Genomic DNA, 23,365 nt, shown 5'->3' on the forward strand with positions numbered 1-23,365 from the left:
TTCAGATTTCAATAAACACTAGTTGCTGACCAAACTGATTTAATGTTTCCGAATATACTTAAATTTATAACGAATATTTTAACCAGGTACTTTATTTCAAACACAACTCGAACAAACATAAAAAATAAATTCGTAAATTTATAGAAAATGTGTTAAATTGGTTCTATAATTTGAAACAACGTAATGTCAGTACGTGATATATCGCTTTAAATGACTAAAGCTTAATTCAGCAATGGCATACTAAATGAAAATTGTTTGGATATATCTTACTACTTATGTTATAATTCGGTAGAGGAATGTTTTAATGGTTTAGTTTTCTCAAATTTTAATAAACTTAATAAAGTTACTGACCAAACTGATTTAATGATTTAGAATAAGGGTTTCTGTGAGTTATACTTACATTTTTGTTTAAATTTATAACGAATATTTTAAACAGTTTATTTCAAACGTAACTCGAATAAAGTACATATACAGTATCCTCCCGTGCAGTCCTTTCATCTATGTCCGCTCTTCTATAAGAGATCCTTCGGGAGTTCATTGTCTATGCACCACCGTCAACAAAACATCAGTGCGATACAAACATAACCTCGAAAAAATTACCGCGTTTGGTCCGGTTGGTGGGGGTTGGACAGGTTACGGGCGACGAATATGCGTCCACCACGTGACCCACACACACGCACACACCGATATACGCACATGCACGCACACACTCCCACACACACGGTAACACACAAACGTCATACGCATAAACAAATGACCGTCGGCGACAGGTCGACGTCACACCGGCGACGACGTCACGTGATAGAACGACGCGAAAAACAATCCGGCAGCGTTGCACTTTGCACGGCCAGCCACGATCTTCTGTCTGACCGCCGTGGCCGCTGACCAAACGTGTGCGAACGTTCGGGGGGCGGCCGAGGGGGAAGAGAAGAGGGGAAGCGGGGGCGACGGCCCGCGGTAATTACTCCCCCGCGAGACGCGGCCGACCGCTGTGGCGGGTGGGGGATGAGGGGAGGTGCGCGCGGTGGTGTTTTCTACAAGTCTTTTGACTGCAGCGTAATTATGGTCAATTATAATGCAGCCCGACGTGTTGTGTATTACCGGGGCCTCATGTTGTATACCATGACCGGCCGGTTGTTTAGAACGAGCGAGCTTTTCGATATAAAAACGAATCTTCCCAGATATTAACAAAGAAATACATTTTTAAGACTAGTTTTGCTAAACTTAGACTTTTATACGACACCAAAAAGTATCTCTGACAAATGCTGACTTAATATTCCGATGCGTGCATTAATCAGAAATTTAATCAAAATTATTTAGCGTAAAAACATATTTCGTAAGATTCCTGCATATATTTAGTCAGCAATAAATTATTTAGTTAATTTGTAATTCAAAACTTTAACATTTTAATTATAGGTAATAAAAAATAGTTAAATTAATTAAAATTACTGTATTAAACTTAGACCAGCAATAATATAAAATAATATTCATTATAGTTACAAATTATACCTGTTAACTTACTAAAATTATTTGGTATGGTACCTGTAGATACCAAGTCAGCAATGAGTTATTTACCGAACTTAAGATTCAAAATTTTAATCATTGAACTATTTAAAGTTATTGCAACCTTATTAGCCAGCAATTATATAAAATAATATTCTTTATAGTTACAAATTATACCTGTTAACTTACTAAAATTATTTGATATGATACCTGTAGATATTAAGTCAGCAATGAGTTATTTACCGAACTTAAGATTCAACATTTTAATCATTGAACTATTTAAAGTTATTGCAACCTTATTAGCCATCAATTATACAAAATAATATTCATTATAGTTACAAATTATACCTGTTAACTTACTAAAATTATTTGGTATGATACCTGTAGATATTAAGTCAGCAATGAGTTATTTATCGAACTTAAGATTCAACATTTTAATCATTGAACTATTTAAAGTTATTGCAATCTTATTAGCCAGCAATTATACAAAATAATATTCATTATAGTTACGAATTATACCTGTTATTAAAGCTTATTAAAAATATTTGGTATGATGCAGATGATTAAGTCAGCAGTGAGTTATTTAGCAAAATTAAGATTAAAAACATTAATCATTCTTATTATAGGTAGGAGAATAATTGATGAGTTAATTATAATTATTGCAACTGTTTTAAAATTACGTCATAATACAAAATAATATTTAAAATAGTTACAAATCGCACCTATTGCCATTATAATTAATTGAATGATTATCAAAATTACATAGCTTAAATAGCAGCAATGAATTATTTAGCTATCTTCATATCTTCAAGTTCAAAACATTAATCATTCATGAGTATAGGTAGTAGAGTTAATTAAAAGTAATATAATAATATTAAAATTATGTCAGCAATAACACACAATAATATTTATTACGGTTACAAATTATACCAATAGCCAATAGAATTAAACTAAATTTGATACTGATTTAACTTTTCGAAAATGTTGATTTAATCAATAATTAAATTAAATAAATTAAAAATATTTATAAACTATATTTCATGAACTGATTAAGGTACTATTAATTCCACTATAGATCCTAAATGTGAATAAATTCAATGTTTGTCAGTTAAATTACGTCATCAATACTGCAAGGCAGTTATCAGAAATTAAATTGAAAAAGCTCGAAAACAAAAACATAATTAATTAAAACAAAAACAAAATTTGCAAATTCGAGCAGTAGTTGAACACTTTAATCTTTTAACAATGTTTTTGACAAATGCTAACTTAATATTCTGATGGCAGAATGAATCACTAAATTAATCGAAATTACTTGACTTATTAAAAATATTTAGTATAATACCGATGGAGATCAAGTAACCAACTAGTTATTTGGGGGAATGTAACATCCAAAACTTTAATAATCCTCATTATAGGTAGAAGAAAAATATTTCAATAAAATAAAAGTACTGTAACTGCATTAAAATTAAGTTAACAAGAATATAAAATCATATTCATTATAGTTACAAATTATACCTGTTGCCATTAGAATTAATTCAAATCTGATACTGATTTAATATTTAGAGAACACACAATCAAATCAACAATGTACCATTGTAATTAATAAATATCTAAATTAAGTAAATTAATAATATTTAGAAATTGTATTGCCTGAACTTATTGAGGTACTATCAAAATCTATTTTAATGAAACAATATCTTCAATATTTCTAATGATAATGCAAGAAATCTGGGTGGCAAATGTCAATAAATTTCATGTGGGTTAATTTAAATTAAATCAGCAATATTACCGAATAGTTACAAAAATTCAATTGGAACAGCTTGAAAAAAGACAAAAATCAAATCAAAGAGAGAGGCAAATTGAAAAACACAGCGTATGAGCGAGCAGTTCAACATTTGATTGTTTTTAAACAATAGCGAAAAGGGCTACAATCCCATCAGGTCCTTCGAGTTGGATATCCCACAATTTTAAGGGTGCAACTGAATAATTGGTAATTGTTTTTGTCTCTAATTTCAATTAAATTATTGGTAATTAAAATGTTAACTCTATAACTATGAGAATTATCTTCTGAAAACTGGTATATTAGTTATCGAATATATTTTTTTTTTGTTAAAAGGATCGGAGACTGTTTTAATCAATTTATTAACTTTCATTTGTTGGAATTTAGTTAACATATATTTTCGAATTACTGAAAATACCTACAGATAAGACAATAAATTTCAAACTAATCAATTAAATCGATAATATGGATATATGAGAAGCCAATGTGATATTGGATATGCAAAATTATAGATTCTAGCGTAGGCAGTTCAGTATATTTGTGAGAACCATACGGTTTCTTTCACATACATTATGCCACTTATCTTAATTATTATTTTATTTTGGAGATAAGTGGATAATGTTACATCTTCTCTATTCGAGAAAAGATTTATGCTGAATTGTCTATATAGCTGAACAAGGACAGTCTATTAACATAAACATTTACTGACTACTTTATCGAATAAAATATAGACTGATTACTATATTTTATCGAATTAATTGAGCGCACATCCTGATAAGTTATTGGGCTTTATTTTTGTTAGTATATCTCCAAATTTCTCCTGCATTAGAAATATCAATTAAAATCATAATTTCATTCCGAAAGGAAATGTTGAATTATCAAATTAATAAGCGAATGCTTTAGCCTTCAGTTGTTATTTCTGAGATGAATTGCAGTAAACCCTATACTGTAAAGAAAAAGAAAAAACTTACATTCAAGTTGATGAATAGTAGATTGCTGATGACTCTTACAGGAAAACACAGGAAAGAACTGAAAAAAGAAACAATGAAACTGTATGTTAATTGAACTAAACAGAACATAAAAATACACATAGTGATATTTAAAGTATTTGCCACTTAATACTTAAAGAAATCGAGGAAAACAATAGACATTAAAATAATAGAAAGATAAAGAATAAAATAAGTAAAAAATAATTAACGATATGTTAAATAATTGTAAAATAACTAATAATTATATTATTTGATGTACAATTAGGTAAGTTATAAACAATTGACGGTAAAAACTAACTTGGTAGAACAGTGGTCAAGGTAACGTGACGATATTCCTACTGATGCCAAGAAACAACTATCTATTTATTAGTAACTTAGCTGGGTAAGAGGGAATACCGTTTGGAATGGTTAATCCCTAGTTCTTAAGTTTAATGTGGAGGACCATAGTTTGGTTGGTAAATCTGGTTGGTTCAAATATTAGTCGGTAAAAATGACCTACAAATATATATCTATATATATATATATATATATATATATATATATATATATATATATAGAAAGATAAAGAATAAAATAAGTAAAAATAATTAATCATATGTTAAATAACTAAATTAAAAACAAAACAAAAGTAATAGTAAACGAATTATGTTAAATAATTTGGGTTTTACTATTATTATTTATATTTTAAAACTGACCCAAGATGTTTCACAATATTCAAACAATTGAAATCAGGTCAGTGTACATCCTAACAAAAGAAAAAAATATATAAAAAACCTCTTCGTACATTATGCCGAAGCAATAATATTTAAGAAAGTCAGAAGAAAAAAGGTTTAGATATCCAAGCTTTTCGGTTAAATATGTCCGGGTATCACGGAACGCTAAAAATATGCTTCACACAGATTTAGATATTTCTACGCGGATATCCGTTTTATGGGCACATTTGCTCCGACAAAAACCATTCCCCGAATTGCGGAGAGGGAAAAGGAAAACAAGACAATCGAGTCTGGACATTGGGATTCATGGAATTTTTTTCCATCGTTCTGCCAGAGACTGCTCCGTAAACACTGTCGCATTTAGACTAGTTTTTTTTCACATACACACACAAATATACATACATATATATATATATATATATATATATATATATATATATATATATATATATATATATATATATATATATATTATATATCAGATCGAAAATATATCTGCAGTGTATATAGAACCATATCATTATAATATCAAAACAAGAGAATACATATCTTAGGAACCTTAATTTCAAGGCCAAATTCCAAGAGAAGTTTCCAAGAGAAGTTAGGTAGTGACGCTATAGTGGATGGACACACAGAGCAGGTAGTATACCAATAAATAACTCAGGCTCTGTTTCAACAAAACTATTCACAAATGAAATAAAATAGTATCAGCTTATAATATTGTGAGGAGGAAGATGAGGAGGGTATCAGGAAATTTTTCATAAATAATACAAGTAGTTTAATGCTGAGTTTGATAAAGTCTGAGAAGGATTGCATTTCAAATTCACAAACGAAGACCTAACGACTGGAGACCTGCACCGAGTCTGGAGAGGAAATGACTGCCCTGGAAAGCAGATCCGTTGGCCAAAAAATAAATCATTTAAACATTGGAGATAATCTGGAGAGACAGTCTGGACGAGCAATATATCTATCATATTATCTGGGCACACAATATCTAATCCTGGGACAAGTATATATAATAGTACTTAGACAACGTTGTAATTATTGTAGCCAATTACGTATATAGTTAATAATTATTCTAATATGCTCTAAAAGCCTTTATAGATGATCTTTAGTCAAAACATGTAATAAATAAATAAAAAAAGAACTAAAACAATCAGCTAAACTCAAGTTATTTTAATTTTTTAAGCTGTTCTGCTGTTCTATCCACATACAGTCTTAAAAAAAAAGAATTGAGACTGTTGCTGTTTTCGAAAGGTTAGTAAAATAATCTTCAAGTCTTGATGTATACATTAAGTTATCTAATGTTCTATCTATTGTGGTACTTACACTGCATTTGCACGAAAGAGTTAATATTTTATTGTTATATGATTTTTTAAATATAAAATAATTAATTGTTGCTGTTTTCGAAAGGTTAGTAAAATAATCTTCAAGTCTTGATGTATACATTAAGTTATCTAATGTTCTATCTATCGTGGTACTTACACTGCATTTGCACGAAATGTGTTAATATTTTATTGTTATATGATTTTTAAAATATAAATGAATATATAAAATTTATTGCAACACTCATCTCCGGTACTCTACGTACTCCGGACCACCAAGAACAGATAGATCTATTGAAATGATTGCAAAATGAATCTATTGTTTCAATTCAACTAAGGCCTTTGGATTATTGTTGAAGGCACTACTTTTGAGGTACAAGTCATCTCAGTCTGTGAACATTCAATTTGTTTTTCGTTCAAAGCCTTTTTATAAGATTAATGTGACAGATGACCTCATACAGTTGAAACTAGGTCAACGAATCATATTAGTTAGTCGCTCTCGATGTTTTAGATTCCAAAACTCCTTCAGCATTCACATTTTATCACAGTCTATCCTGTTCAATATTACTATAAAATAGAGAAATATTTATACACTTATATTTTATTTACTTAAGTAGCATTAAATATTAAATAATATTGATAATGAATAATCTGTTTTCACCCTTCGCCTATATCGCTTATTATTTAATTATTCGTTTTAAAATACATAATTAAGTTACTTCATAGTTAACACCATGAGACAATGAAGTTTCTTCACACAAGACCTGTATTTATATCCTCAAACTCAACACTGTCCATTCATAGGTTTAGGAACTATAGGTCTAAGTCGCTTTCGATAATTTTTTTAGAACTTAAGTAACTCAATGAGTTTCAATTTCATCTAGAAAACAGTATTCTCATAATAGATTTCAAAAGTTTAAAGCGATATCACTCCCAAGGGTGTTGTGTCGAAATTGTATCCAGTTTTAACGTTGGAGTTGTCTTGAATAAATGACATTGATGGAGAGGCAAAGGAGTTTTTACATATTATAGAGGTAAATATAATAAAATAGCTAGGTGTTTTTTCTTTTTGTAAGGCAATACTATGTAAACAAAAATAAATCTATTAATTGATGTTTCTTGTCTTATCAGTGTTGGTTATATTATTTAAAATTGGTTAACATCTCCTGGGGTGTGCTTTGGTTTTATTATATTTGATGTTGATGAATGAATATAACGTATTGCACTAAAAGTTTTGTAATAGTAATAAATGTTATATATTATCTTATATATATATATATATATATATATATATATATATATATATATATAGAAAGTAGTTAAAGTTATTTAAATTATTTTTAAAATCAACGAATCATACAGTAGAGTCTTAACAATGGAGCTGTCTTGAATAAATTACATTTATGACGTTTTTACATATTAGCAAGGTAAATGTAATAAAATAACCTGTTTTTTCGGTCTATGTTAATACAATGCAAAACAATGGTTTATGTAAAATTAACAAAATAAAACTATTAATTTAAGTTATGTTTTTTTCTTACCAACGTTAGTTATCAGATTATTTGGAGTCAATTAACATCCCTGGGGTTTTAACTTTTGGTAAATCATGTAGTTTAATGATCAATATTTGATTTGTTAATTTTGATGAATGAAAGTGTATTAAATGTTTATATATATTATTCAAAGTAGATTTTTCCTGATGGGGAACAAAATGACGAACAAATATCATAATAATTAATATATTTGTTGAATAAACGAATCATCTAGTGTTTTAACATTAGAGTCTTGAATGGAGTACTAACGTTGGAACTGTGTTGTATAAACGACATTGATGAAGAGGTCGTGGCAATTTTAAATATTAGAGAGATGAATGTAGTAAAATAGCTGGCTGTTTTTTCGGTTTTGTAGGGCAGTATACTATGTAAAATTAATAAAATATATTTATTAGTTTATGTTATATCTTGTTTTTATTCTAGTTTATTTGAAGTCAATGTCTGTGACTTCTGTGATTCAGTCACTTCTGTGATTTATCTGCACTTATATGTTATTCAAAGTAGATATTCCCTGATGGGAAGGAAATGATGAATTAATTTAAAATTATTAAAATATTTGTTGAATCAACGCTCCATATAGAGTTTTATCTAAGGTTAAAAATGCTGTCTTCAAAAAAAACCGCTGGTTGTTTGTTCGATTTATAAGCAAAAATATTAAACTAAATCTATTAATGTTGTATGTTATGTTATTATTTTAAACTTATCAGTATCAGTTTATTTAATGTCAATTAACATGCCTGAAGTTTTTTTTAAGCCTTCGTAATTCATGTAGTCGAAGGAATGATGTTCGATGTATATTTTGATTAATTAATTTAAAATAAAGACCAAAAGTTTTGAAATTGTACTAATTGCTCTTACATATTGTTCAAAGTAGATATTATCTAATGGAGAAGAAAATGACAAACTAAGCTCATAATAATGAAATTATTTTCTAAACCAATGCATCTTATAGGGCTTTAATGATGCAGTTGTCTCCAATAAATTATATTAATGGGTAGCTCATAGTGTTTTTACATATTAGTGAGATAAATACGAATATAATAGAGAGGCCTGCTTTTTCAGTTTGAAAGGCTATTCTGAACAAAAATCCAATAAACTAGATCTACTAATTTATGTAATTTCATATTTCTAATCTTATTAGTTTATATAAAGTCAATTAATATTCTTGAAGTTTTCAGCCTTCGTAATTCATGTAGTCCAATGCTTAATGTTTGATTTTATGATCTTCGATGTGTATTTTGATGAATGAATTTAATATATAGCCCCAAAAGTTTCTTAATGGAGAAGAAAATGATAAACTAAGCTCATAATAATCCATTTATTTTCTAAACCAATGCATCCTATAGGGCTTTAACGTTGAAGTTGTCTTGAATAAATGATATTGATGGTAAGTTTATGGCGTCTTTACATATTAGTGACGTAAATATAATAAAAAGCTGGTTTTTCGATTTATAAGACAATAGTGAACCAAAAATCTTATCAGTGTCAGCTAAATCATACCAGTTTATTTAAAGTTAATTATCATCCCTGAAGTTTGTTATACGTGTAGTTGAGTGATTAATGTTTGACTTATTATTTTCCATTTGAGCTTTGATGAATTAGTTCGCGTAACATATTGTGCTAAAGGTTTCCGGATTGTTATAGTTCTTAAATATTGATCAAATGAGATATAAAATGAATTTAAATTATTTATTTCTTGACTTAGGAGGCATTCATACTTCTTAATCTGACTATTAATTCTAAGTTACACCGACTCTTCGTTCCGCCGTATGTACAATTAAAGAATCGCCCAAGTTAATCTACAGAAGGAGGCGAAACTCGACAAAATCATTATCGTAAAGTCAACGTCAGTCAACGTACGCGCGCACACACATACACACTCACGCCACCCCGCCGCATCCCCCAATTCCTCCACATACGCGCGTTCCCCCCGACCTCCCTCCCACCTAAAATCAACCACACATATACATACATATACGTATTCTCTCAACGAACCGTGGTATCCGATACCGCGTCTCTCTCGCGCCCGCGGCCTCGGCCCATCTCGCGTCCTCGTCCGCCGCATCTCGTTTCGCATTCCTTCATCAGAGAGGGCCACCCGTCCGGGATGCTGCTCGTCGCCGGGCGGGTTGTGGGGGACCGCGCGGTCCGGGGGGCGAGAGGGGCGCCATTTGCATACCGGTAGGTGACAAGTCGCGTGGGCGGAGCCCGGCCGACCAATCGGGAGGACGGCCGGCGCCCGAGCGCCGCAGAACCCGCGTGGTACCGCGGCGAGTACCGTCCGGCGTCCGGGTGGGGGGACGACGATGGGGAAGGGGGGCGGGGAGGCCGAAGGGACGGCGGCGGGGGGGTTCCATATTACGATCGGCATTCGTTATTCCTGCGAGGCTTGATTTCGCCGCTCGCAGGATAATAATGAGGCGCGGGAGTTTATTTATATACACAGGGCGATGGGCCGATGCGGGACCATATATACATATGGGGTTTTTTTTTCGGGGCCGCTGTGTCGGTAACGATAACGGTGATTTATAAGCGAGGAGGGTACGTGTTCGTTGTTCTGTCGGGTGCCCGTATGAAATTTATCGGGAATAAAACAATAATAATTGTGCGTTCCGCGGAGGACGACCGTCGATTCGTCGGAACATACTCTTATTAGGTCGGTATTTACGGAACTTTTTCGGAGTCTCGATATCATTGCATAAAATACTCGCAAAAAATATATCCAGATATAATTAAATCTAATTAGTAATTAAATCTAATCTAAAGAGACACAAAAAAATTAGTTTCACAACTGAGCGTATATAAACCTGGTCAACGTATACATCTCTTGCCTTAATTAGAATACAAATTAGAAAATATTATTTCTCATGTAAGAAAATATTTTAAAATCGTACGTATATTTAATAAAATACGAAATACCGTATTTTAATTAGCTATTTTTGTATATAGGTATTATGTAAATAGAATAGAACTAATCCAGCCCAACCTATAACTTTAACTTTTCATTAGATTTTTAGATATACTAACAGTATAAATAAAACCTGTTAAAGAAAACAAGTCCTGATGAGCATAAACTTGTGTTACATTGTATGAATACATATTTCATAATTCATATATTTATATTGATATCCTCAACATTGGTGAACAATTTAACTAACACTATGATGCTCGCCTTATACGAAAAAAAAACACAGGAATATGGAAGATTTTAAATACCATCTCCCATTAAAGGGCTTCATGTTGTAGAGTAATGTAATACCTGGAATACATAAAACAAAACAATTTAAATAATTTCAGAGCTTGGCAGAAATCACGCTTTACCTTAATGAAAATACAAATTATAAAATACCGTCGGGCATCTATTTAAAATACGAAATAAAAAATATTTATCGTCGTGTATTTGAAATATAATATACAAAATACAGTCAACTATAATGTTATGTAAAGAGAATAGACCCAACCCAGTCTCGGCTATCAATCAGTAATAGAAGATCTCTTGTTGTGGAATGAATAAAACCTGCTAAATAAAACAATCTTTCTACAAGTCCTGATGACCACAAACTTGTGTTATATTGTATGAATACATATTTCACAGAAAAATTGAACTAACACTATGATGCTCGCCTTATACGAAAAAAAAACACAGGAATATGGAAGATTTTAAATACCATCTCCCATTAAAGGGCTTCATGTTGTAGAGTAATGTAATACCTGGAATATATAAAATAAAACAATTTAAATAATTTCAGAGCTTGGCAGAAATCACGCTTTACCTTAATGAAAATACAAATTATAAAATACCGTCGGGCATCTATTTAAAATACGAAATAAAAAATATTTATCGTCGTGTATTTGAAATATAATATACAAAATACAGTCAACTATAATGTTACGTAAAGAGAATAGAACCAACCTAGTCTCGGCTATCAATCAGTAATAGAAGACCTCTTGTTGTGGAATGAATAAAACCTGCTAAATAAAACAATCTCTCTACAAGTCCTGATGACCACAAACTTGTGTTATATTGTATGAATACATATTTCACAGAAAAATTGAACTAACACTATGATGCTCGCCTTATACGAAAAAAAAACACAGGAATATGGAAGATTTTAAATACCATCTCCCATTAAAGGGCTTTCATGTTGTAGAGTAATGTAATACCTGGAATATATAAAATAAAACAATTTAAATAATTTCAGAGCTTGGCAGAAATCACGCTTTACCTTAATGAAAATACAAATTATAAAATACCGTCGGGCATCTATTTAAAATACGAAATAAAAAATATTTATCGTCGTGTATTTGAAATATAATATACAAAATACAGTCAACTATAATGTTATGTAAAGAGAATAGACCCAACCCAGTCTCGGCTATCAATCAGTAATAGAAGATCTCTTGTTGTGGAATGAATAAAACCTGCTAAATAAAACAATCTTTCTACAAGTCCTGATGACCACAAACTTGTGTTATATTGTATGAATACATATTTCACAGAACAATTTAACTAACACTATGATGCTCGCCTTATACGAAAAAAAAAAAAAACACAGGAATATGGAAGATTTTAAATACCATCTGCCATTAAAGGGCTTCATGTTGTAGAGTAATGTAATACCTGGAATACATAAAACAAAACAATTTAAATAATTTCAGAGCTTGGCACAATTCACGCTTTACCTTAATGAAAATACAAATTATAAAATACCATCTGGCATCTATTTAAAATACGAAATAAAAAATATTTATCGTCGTGTATTTGAAATATAATATACAAAATACAGTCAACTATAATGTTACGTAAAGAGAATAGAACCAACCCAGTCTCGGCTATCAATCAGTAATAGAAGATCTCTTGTTGTGGAATGAATAAAACCTGCTAAATAAAACAATCCTTCTACAAGTCCTGATGACCACAAACTTGTGTTATATTGTATGAATACATATTTCACAGAACAATTGAACTAACACTATGATGCTCGCCTTATACGAAAAAAAAAACACAGGAATATGGAAGATTTTAAATAGCATCTGCCATTAAAGGGCTTCATGTTGTAGAGTAATGTAATACCTGGAATACATAAAACAAAACAATTTAAATAATTTCAGAGCTTGGCACAATTCACGCTTTACCTTAATGAAAATACAAATTATAAAATACCATCTGGCATCTATTTAAAATACGAAATAAAAAATATTTATCGTCGTGTATTTGAAATATAATATACAAAATACAGTCAACTATAATGTTACGTAAAGAGAATAGAACCAACCCAGTCTCGGCTATCAATCAGTAATAGAAGACCTCTTGTTGTGGAATGAATAAAACCTGCTAAATAAAACAATCTTTCTACAACTCCTGATGACCACAAACTTGTGTTATATTGTATGAATACATATTTCACAGAACAATTTAACTAACACTATGATGCTCGCCTTATACGAAAAAAAAACACAGGAATATGGGAGATTTTGTATACCATCTGCCATTAAAGGGCTTCATGTTGTAGAGTAACGTAATACCTGGAATACATAAAACAAAATAATTTAAATAATTTCAGAGCTTGGCAGAATTCACGCTTTACCTTAACGAAAATACAAATTATAAAATACCCTCTGGCATCTATTTAAAATACGAAATAAAAAAATATTTATCGTCGTGTATTTGAAATATAATATACAAAATACAGTCAACTATAATGTTACGTAAAGAGAATAGAACCAACCCAGTCTCGGCTATCAATCAGTAATAGAAGACCTCTTGTTGTGGAATGAATAAAACCTGCTAAATAAAACAAGTCCTGATGACCACAAACTTGTGATATATTGTATGAATACATATTTCATAATTCATACATTTATATTGATATCCTCAACAGAACAATTGAACTAACACTATGATGCTCGCCTTATACGAAAAAAAAACACAGGAATATGGAAGATTTTAAATACCATCTCCCATTAAAGGGCTTCATGTTGTAGAGTAATGTAATACCTGGAATATATAAAATAAAACAATTTAAATAATTTCAGAGCTTGGCAGAAATCACGCTTTACCTTAATGAAAATACAAATTATAAAATACCGTCTGGCATCTATTTAAAATACGAAATAAAAAATATTTATCATCGTGTACTTGAAATATAATATACAAAATACAGTCAACTATAATGTTATGTAAAGAGAATAGACCCAACCCAGTCTCGGCTATCAATCAGTAATAGAAGACCTCTTGTTGTGGAATGAATAAAACCTGCTAAATAAAACAATCTTTCTACAAGTCCTGATGACCACAAACTTGTGTTATATTGTATGAATACATATTTCACAGAACAATTGAACTAACACTATGATGCTCGCCTTATACGAAAAAAAAAACACAGGAATATGGGAGATTTAAATACCATATGAGCCGGACCAATAAATCTTTAAAGGGCTTCATGTTGTAGACTAATGTAATACCTGGAATACATAAAACAAAACAATTTAAATAATTTCAGAGCTTGGCAGAAGTCACGCTTTACCTTAATGAAAATACAAATTATAAAATACCATCTGGCATCTATTTAAAATACGAAATAAAAAATATTTATCGTCGTGTATTTGAAATATAATATACAAAATACAGTCAACTATAATGTTATGTAAAGAGAATAGAACCAACCCAGTCACGGCTATCAATCAGTAATAGAAGATCTCTTGTTGTGGAATGAATAAAACCTGCTAAATAAAACAATCTTTCTACAAGTCCTGATGACCACAAACTTGTGTTATATTGTATGAATACGTATTTCATAATTCATATATTTATATTGATATCCTCAACATTGGTGAACAATTTAACTAACACTATGATGCTCGCCTTATACGAAAAAAAAAACACAGGAATATGGGAGATTTAAATACCATATGAGCCCGACCAATAAAGTTTTAAAGGGCTTCATGTTGTAGAGTAATGTACTACCTGGAATACATAAAACAAAACAATTTAAATAATTTCAGATCTTGGCAGAATTTACGCTTTACCTTAATGAAAATACAAACTATAAAATACCATCTGGCATCTATTTAAAATACGAAATAAAAAATATTTATCGTCGTGTATTTGAAATATAATATACAAAATACAGTCAACTATAATGTTATGTAAAGAGAATAGGCCCAACCCAGTCTCGGCTATCAATCAGTAATAGAAGACTTCTTGTTGTGGAATGAATAAAACCTGCTAAATAAAACAATCTTTCTACAAGTCCTGATGACCACAAACTTGTATTATATGTAACACATTTTTTATATCTGGATAGCGTTCAAGTACGGTAAGATTTTTGCTTTTATCCTTTAGGAAGCTGACTAGTTCAAACTCCGTTTATGATGTCTGTGGTTAGTCAGTCACCCTCTTTCTCTTCTTTATTAGTATTGTTATTCCTCTAAGTCATGAATCGCAAGATTTTGAATTCTTTAGCTCTATACATCTCCATTATTTCAGATGACAGTTTAAATAACTAACCAAAAGATTTCCTTCTAAGCTCTCTTTCAGTTGTACAGGTTGAAACAGCTAGAATACTTGAAATTCAAATCTTGCAAATCTGTAGCAAACCAAATCTTGTTTCTACGGATATTGAAGTAGGCAGAAGTCCAGTAATCACAGTAACAATTGTTGTTCATGTACTCCAAAGTTTTAGAGTAATTAATTTAAAGCTTAAATACTTCCGAAAATTGTTAGTCTTAATATAACACATAATAGTTACAAATTCTTCCTCCTGTTTCCTATCTTTCGTTCGCCAGTCACTGTGTGTCCATGCTCCAGGCTTCCCATTCCCAAAACTTATATTAATATCCCCTCCCAAATATCTAGATGAAATATCTATCTATCTCCCCTGTCGTCTCTTTCCAATATCTCCCCATTTCTCTACTCCATATCCACATCTGTCCATTTAATAGTAATTACAGATATTTTATTTTTGCTGTTTTGCTCTTAATCCTCTCTTCCCTCGCTATTTCTCTTATTTTTCACTATTTTTGTCTCTGTTCTTTCAACATGACCTGACTAATGTATAATCTATCTCTTAACTTCGTTGTAAACTAACACAAAATCTCAAAAATTACCTAAACACTTTGCTTTTTTATTTCAACTCTTATGCAGCTTTATTCCAATCAACGTAATCAAAATAGTTACCAAAAGGTTTGTTAGTTGGTCTTAAAAGTCATCGAATTATCAATTTGATATTTTATTTAAAGATTACAGCAACTAATAAAATCAGTTCTTAAGCTAGTGATTTAAAACTATGACAAAAATGTTTCCTTTCGGCGGAGATCAATGTTTAAAGAGAATTATGCCCCCCAGGTATATGATTCTCTATATTGGTGACCAGATTAAACTAAAATCATGTAGAAAAATTTAACTCCTTGAACATATGTAAAACACTAACAACAAAACACATATTCTGACAAAATGCGTGTTTTGATTGAGAAACAAACAATTTTAATAAACTCAATATAGCCAAAAATTAATATATAATATAATGCATATAATATATATTAATATAATGCACTCTAGATATAAATGACATAAAGACAATTTGCAAGTATTCCAGCTAAAAATATTTACTATCAAGAGAAAAAAGATTAATAATATTCATTAGCTAAAAAACCATTGTCACCTCTGATGGACTACTGAAGCTGTCAAAAACAAATGTAAACGCTTAAAAAATTATTAAACAATATATATTATAAAACCACTAAATTCATGTTATTAAACAGAATCAATAAAGGACGAAATTACCAAAATGTGAATCACACAATATTATTAACTTAATTAATATTCATAAAGAACCTTATTTCTTTTGACGCTGAATATTTAATGGTTTACAGTGACAATATTAAAAAAACGGCAACATGAGACAGGTTTGAGAACAAAGAAACCATTAGTTTAATGACATCATCCTTAAATTTTGTTTAAAAGCCATATATGGAGATATACATATATGGGAGGAACATGTGTGGATACTAGTGAAAGAATGTTGAAAGTGAAAATGAAGCTATAGCTTTTGAGTGGGCGAGAAAAAAGTTATCATATCTCCTGTTTATTGTGGTGCAGAGTTACAGATTATTATTATTTTAAATTCACCAGGTTGAAATAATAGAAAAATTAATTAGAATTGTAGTTAGAATTACTAATTGAACAATAAATAATAATTATTTATAATATAATAATAATATTATAATATACTCCCAGCCATTTAGCACATGTTCTCAAACAACAAGACTCAAACATGTAAAGTAGCAGATACTTTGTTGATAGTGTCCATCACATATTGAAGCTACAGCTGCGGAGAATGTTGATTGTGTCAATGATGGTCATGATCCTGATTAACTATTATCTGAGTACTTTTAGACTCCCTAATTAAAATTTAACTTAATGTTTGTAGTAATTTTTGAGCATCAAAACTAGTCTCTATTTGATCAATTTTCTGAAAACCGTGTTATTAAATTTTCTTCGAATTATTGAAATTCAAAATCGTTTCTTCTCGCCATAATTCATGCTACAAATTCGTTCACTCGATTATCAAATGTATAATCACAATTGCAGACTTTATTGGTTTAAAATGTGACTAGCGGTGATTTACCTGTATACAAAGTTCATGGTAGAAAAGTACATGTATCAGTCTACTATCTTGTAGACTATATGTTATCAGAACTTATTTTGTCACGCGCTTTCTGGTGCCGCAATTTTTATTTCAACATTTGCTATGTCTTATCTGTTAAATAAATAACTCCGGCTTTGATAAAATATATATTAAACTGCTCAATTGGTATTATTACGATTTTTCAATCAAAATACATTCAGATTTTTTATTTTACTTATATATTTGATATGCTTCCTTAAATGTTTAATATTTGCGATTAAATATATAGAAGTAAAAGGAATGACGCATTCAATGAACGCTAGTTCGGTTAATGTTAACGCATGAATCATATAAGTGTGATTATATATACATATACTAGAACACACTTTGCTGATGAGTTATTTATTTTGGCCAAGAAATATATACCGTCCTAACCGTATTAAAAATACACCATCTCAACACCCTATAGTCCAGATCTGGTCTCCGATGGTTAATGGTTGTCTGCAGTTAAAGAAGAGATAGCTGAAGTTGAAACCTATTTTGAAACCAACAACAAATCGATATTATATCACAATTGCAAACTTTATTGGTTTAAAATGTGACTAGCGGTGATTTACCTGTATAGAAAGTTCATGGTAGAAAAGTACATGTATCAGTCTACTATCTTGTAGACTATATGTTATCAGAACTTATTTTGTCACGCGCTTTCTGGTGCCGCAATTTTTATTTCAACATTTGCTATGTCTTATCTGTTAAATAAATAACTCCGGCTTCGACAAAATATATATTAAACTGCTCAATTGGTATTATTACGATTTTTCAATCAAAATACATTCAGATTTTTTATTTTACTTATACATTTGATATGTTTCTTTAAATGTTGTTAATATTTGCGATTAAATATACAGAATTAAAAGGAATGACGCATTCAATGAACGCTAGTTCTGTTACTGTTAACGCATGAATATAAGTGTGATTATATATACATCTACTAGAACACACTTTGTTGAGTTATTTATTTTGGCCAAGAAATATATACCGTCCTAACCGTATTAAAAATACACCATCTCAACACCCTATAGTCTAGATCTGGTCTCCGGTGATTAATGGTTGTCTGCAGTCTTCAAATGAATGCTCCAGAGCAAAAGTTCAGACTCAAATGAAGAAGAGATAGCTGAAACCTATTTTGAAAGCAACAACAAATCAATATTCTGTAAAAAAAAATAAAAAATTACTGTTGAGAGATTAACTTGATAAATAAAGCGAATTTTGCCTAAAATGTGTTGTTTTATTAGTTAGGTCTAGGATTCATCGAGTATTATTGTATTAGATTTTTCACTCTTTCGTCCATTCTTCCTAAATTCTATTTACCTGACACCAATTGAGTAGTTTCCTTTCTTACTGGTTCAATATTGGGATCTTTTCTTATTACTTTACTTCTCATCATTTCACATCTCTGACTTCTATCTGATCTTACTTTTACCGCTCTTTGACAATACCGATATCTTGCAGTGCAATGTTGGTCTGAAAATTTCTTTGTATACTTTTACTTAAATTTTAATTGATATTTTCTCTTTATTAATGATTTGGACATTTATACATTCATTCCTATCTTCTGGCTCCAATTAATTTCGATTTCTAATTCCAGATACTAAATGCCTTACCCTATTCTATTCTTACATACTCGTTTTGGTTGCTTATTAATTCACCGTCTCCCGTTTTGCTTTTATGCATTACTATTCCATATTCTTGTAGTAAAATAGTAGTGTCGTAAAATTTACAATTTTATTTACTGACACACCGATTTTACAAATAAAACTAATTTTTTTCTTAAAACTTACCCATCACTTCTATTGATTTGTAATTATTTTATATTGAACATTATAAAATTCGTTTCAACATTAAGCAATGCCAATGAAGTTACCCAAGGAATATTATTACTTTATGACCCTTGATAAATGATTGAGTCACAACTGTTTGAAGTTGGAATCGTCAAGACATTGTTGTTTTAATATTTTTGAGATGTGAGATATTTTTTAACTTCAAATGATGGTCACCTAAATGTATTTTGTCCACCTCAATATGTCTATAGGACAACAATTGTCATCTCTGTTCGTTTTCTGGATTGAATTTCAGGCGGGTCAGTATATAATGAAAGATGTTTCTATGGAGGGTATCACCTATACATCAGAAATGTTACTTTTCAACCGATATAGTACAACACTATATTAGTTGATGTTTCTTAATCAACTCGGACGTCCTTCTACTGTACTAGGCTTAACGGGTTGACGTTGCTGTGCCGGCCTCTGGACCATCGAGGAAAAGAGCGTTAAACGAAAAAAATCGTATCGATGGAGAAAGAAAAATCGTATACGTGGCGAACCCGCGGCCGCCGCCTAATTTCTATGGCAAAATAAATGTTTTTCCCTCGGCCAAAGTTAATTTTCGCCAGAGAGACAAAGGAGAAACTTTTTGTTCCTCGTCCTCTTCTAATCAATGGACAGTAAAAATGGAAAGAAATTATCCACATGTGCCGGCGAGTTTCCAACATTTTTAATTAACTTTCCACGTTGGATATTTGTCGCTTTCGGACCGGAGAAATTAATGTTTTTACACCCGCCCGCCGTACCCCGCGCTCAACTCTCTGAATCCCCTCCCCGCCCGGGTCCTTCCGAAGCCGCCACTCGTTCGATAAATACCTTTTTGTCGTCGGCGAAAAGTTAAAAGACACGGACGTCGATTTTATGCAGCTGGGGCGTCGGTTCCTCACCGTCCCAAGGACGGCACGCCAATTCGGAAGACGGAAATACCAAATTATAAACAGTCGAATAATTAATAGCCCCCGAAAAAGGACGAATCTATAAAATACGGCCAGGTATACCGGCGACAAAGGGAAACGAGATCGTTTTCTCGTTTTTATTTGGTCGGGATTTGAATAGTGTCGATGAAAGGGCATTTTTTCACAATATTGGTGATAATGACGGAGCAACAACGGAAAATAGAACAACAAAAAAGGTCGATTATAATCACTAATATCGCAATTAAAATTTTATCAAAAATATGAAGAATATATTACGTCCGTTTATACCTCAAGAAAGAGTACCCTCCCTCTTTTATGGAAGCAAAGATGTTTTTGGGCTACCCTCTAATCCACTCCGAGCACAAGCACATTTGTACTGATGGTATAAATGATATCTGATGATGGCAGACAATATGATGCTCAACTAAGACTGAACATTTTGGGTATGTATATGAGCATAACAGCAATATGTTAGATAAAGTAAGAATATCATTACTGAGGATGACGAGATATTCATTCGCCGTAATCTGGCTGATAGTGTGACTGAGAGGACCAGCTGAATACCATGATATTGCCTCTTATACCATAACATAACCTCCCCGTGCTTGACCGTAGGGGACAGACAATCCTAATACATAATTGATCTTAAATAGAGCAACAAAAAAAGGTCGATTATAATCACTAATATCGCAATTAAAAATTTATCAAAATTATGAAGAATATATTACGTCCGTTTATACCACAAGAAAGAGTACCCTCCCTCTTTTATGGAAGCAAAGTTGTTTTTGGGCTACTCTCTAATCCACCCCGAGCACAAGCACATTTGTTCTGATGGTATAAATGATATCTGATGATGGCAGACAATATGATGTTCCACAAACTAAGACTGAACATTTTGGGTATGTATATGAGCATAACAGCAATATGTTAGATAAAGTAAGAATATCATTACTGAGGATGACGAGATATTTATTCGCCGTAATCTGGCTGATAGTGTGACTGAGAGGACCAGCTGAATACCATGATATTGCCGCCTATACCATAACATAACCTCCCCGTGCTTGATCGTAGGGGGCAGACAATCCTAATACATAATTGATCTTAAATAGAGCAACAAAAAAGGTCGATTATAATCACTAATATCACAATTAAATATTTATCAAAAATATGAAGAATATATTCCGTCCCTCTATACTCCAAGAAAGAGAGGGAGGCCTCTTTCACTACCCCTAGCAAGGGCATATTTATACCGGCGGCTTATAACCATACATTATACATACAGGCTTATAACAATTCGCTGATTTGTTTGCTTCTTTGAACGGAAGTAGTTTTGAATCCCTTAGTCACGATATCTCTAAGTCTGTTACGAGACTGACTCTTGCTGACTGCTGAACAAGCAGATGCCGCGGAAAATTTTGCCCTCGACTGATTATCCCATCCTCAGAACCTTTATCAGATATACAGTGAAAGCACGGTGGGTCTTGAAGTATGGATCAAACAAACTATTTGAAAGCAAAAGTTACTTTTTCAGTCTCCTGCCTGCTTCCATGGAGTGACACTCAATTAGCTGAGACTGGGCCACTGCTATATCTTGCATGTCTACGTACTTGATGTCCTCAAGCGCTCCAGCAGGTTGTAAATTGTTTGACCATTCCTGTCACTATATTTTACGTTTTGAGTAACTGCCCTAGACTTTCTCGTATTACAATAAGAACCAGTAATTGTAATTCAATAAATGAATACTCTTGTTGGTTACAATAGCGATATAACGATGGGCTTTCTACGAGAGATTGGTTATTATTATAGAATTCAACTCATATGAATCGTTCCCTTAACTCTGATGATTAGATGAATGATTATTTTCTTTCATTCCCTCAAAAGTTTTACCCCTTTCTGTTATATTGAACGTTCACATTCCTTGTTGACAATCACTTTAACTATACATAAAACTTGGTCTGTCATTCACATCATTTGTACAAAATGTCTACATGGCAAAAATACTAAGAAATTAATGAAATATTAATTGAAATAAACAACACAAATTCATCATTAGATAATCATTGTTGGTCATAGAACGGTGATTTCTATTATTACTTAGGAGCCAATAAACCAATGAGCAAAAATTCAACAATTGACCAGGATCACAGAATTAAAGATATTATTTAAAAAAGCTTAGGAAGAGAAAAAAGGTTGGTCAGCTATATTTTTGGACCTATCGCAAACCCTCGATACAATCTGGTATAAGGAACTCATGTATATTACCGAAGCAACACATTGAGCTCTTAAACCCCTACATCTCAGCAAGAATGCTTTGGAGTTAAACAAAAAGAAGCTCATTCAGCAATGAAGGAAACACAAGCAGCTGTACTGTAAGGCTGAATTACGATGTAAAACTTCGTGGTAAGGAGCATATCAAAAGTAAAGAAAAGAACTAGCATTTTTACAAACAAAAAAAATTGATTATTTGGAAGAAAATGTAAATTATCCGTACATAATAAGTTGCTGCTGTATAAATAAAAACTGAATCCGATATGGACCGACCGCATTCAGTTATAGGAATTTTCAGAGGAAGTAATATAAAATAATACACGTAATGTATGTATTGAGAAAAGTGTTTGATAAGTTGGAACCAAAATTTCAAACCATATAATATGATATATGAACTAATCTAATGTAATAAAAACTATATACTCATTTGAATAAGGAAATAAAGATTTAAAGCCATTTACGAGTGTAGTTTACAATGTCATTATCAACGAGAAACCAAAACAGATGTCACAACTTATATATTCAACACCAGCCTTTTTCTTAGATTATCATGATAACTTTTAACCTGAATATTATTATCAACAATCAACTCGTTATTGTGGCCTTATAATGTCAAATAACTACGCGAAACTTGCTAATTGGCTTGAGACATTCTTGAACGAACTACATCAGCGACCATACAATTAAATGAATACATTGTTGTTAAGAGAATAATGGAAGGTTTATTGATGTAGGACAATTTTGTATATACAAGATTAAAATATACACAATTAATGAAGGTTGATTTCTTACTGGATGTGGGTAC

At 31.4% G+C, this 23,365-nt stretch overlaps 1 protein-coding gene across 5 annotated transcripts in view; it reads right to left on the reverse strand.

Moving 5' to 3' along the window:
* zfh2 (Zn finger homeodomain 2) overlaps nucleotides 1–23,365 on the reverse strand; it is a 370,513-nt gene that overhangs the window by 281,906 nt on the left and 65,242 nt on the right. For 2 of the 5 annotated variants that reach the window (XM_076415462.1, XM_076415460.1), the window contains exon 2: nucleotides 4,255–4,312. The exons of 1 other annotated variant lie outside the window; for it this stretch is intronic. The gene's annotated coding sequence lies outside the window, so the exon portion shown is untranslated. Of the gene's footprint in view, nucleotides 1–400; nucleotides 537–4,254; nucleotides 4,313–23,365 lie in introns of those variants that run through there. 2 more of the 5 variants (XM_076415463.1, XM_076415459.1) reach the window with 1 other exon arrangement.

Source organism: Rhynchophorus ferrugineus, unplaced genomic scaffold, assembly GCF_030347505.1.
Source record: "Rhynchophorus ferrugineus isolate W39M unplaced genomic scaffold, kcgeb_rfMv2 rfM10, whole genome shotgun sequence".
NCBI lineage: Eukaryota > Metazoa > Arthropoda > Insecta > Coleoptera > Curculionidae > Rhynchophorus > Rhynchophorus ferrugineus.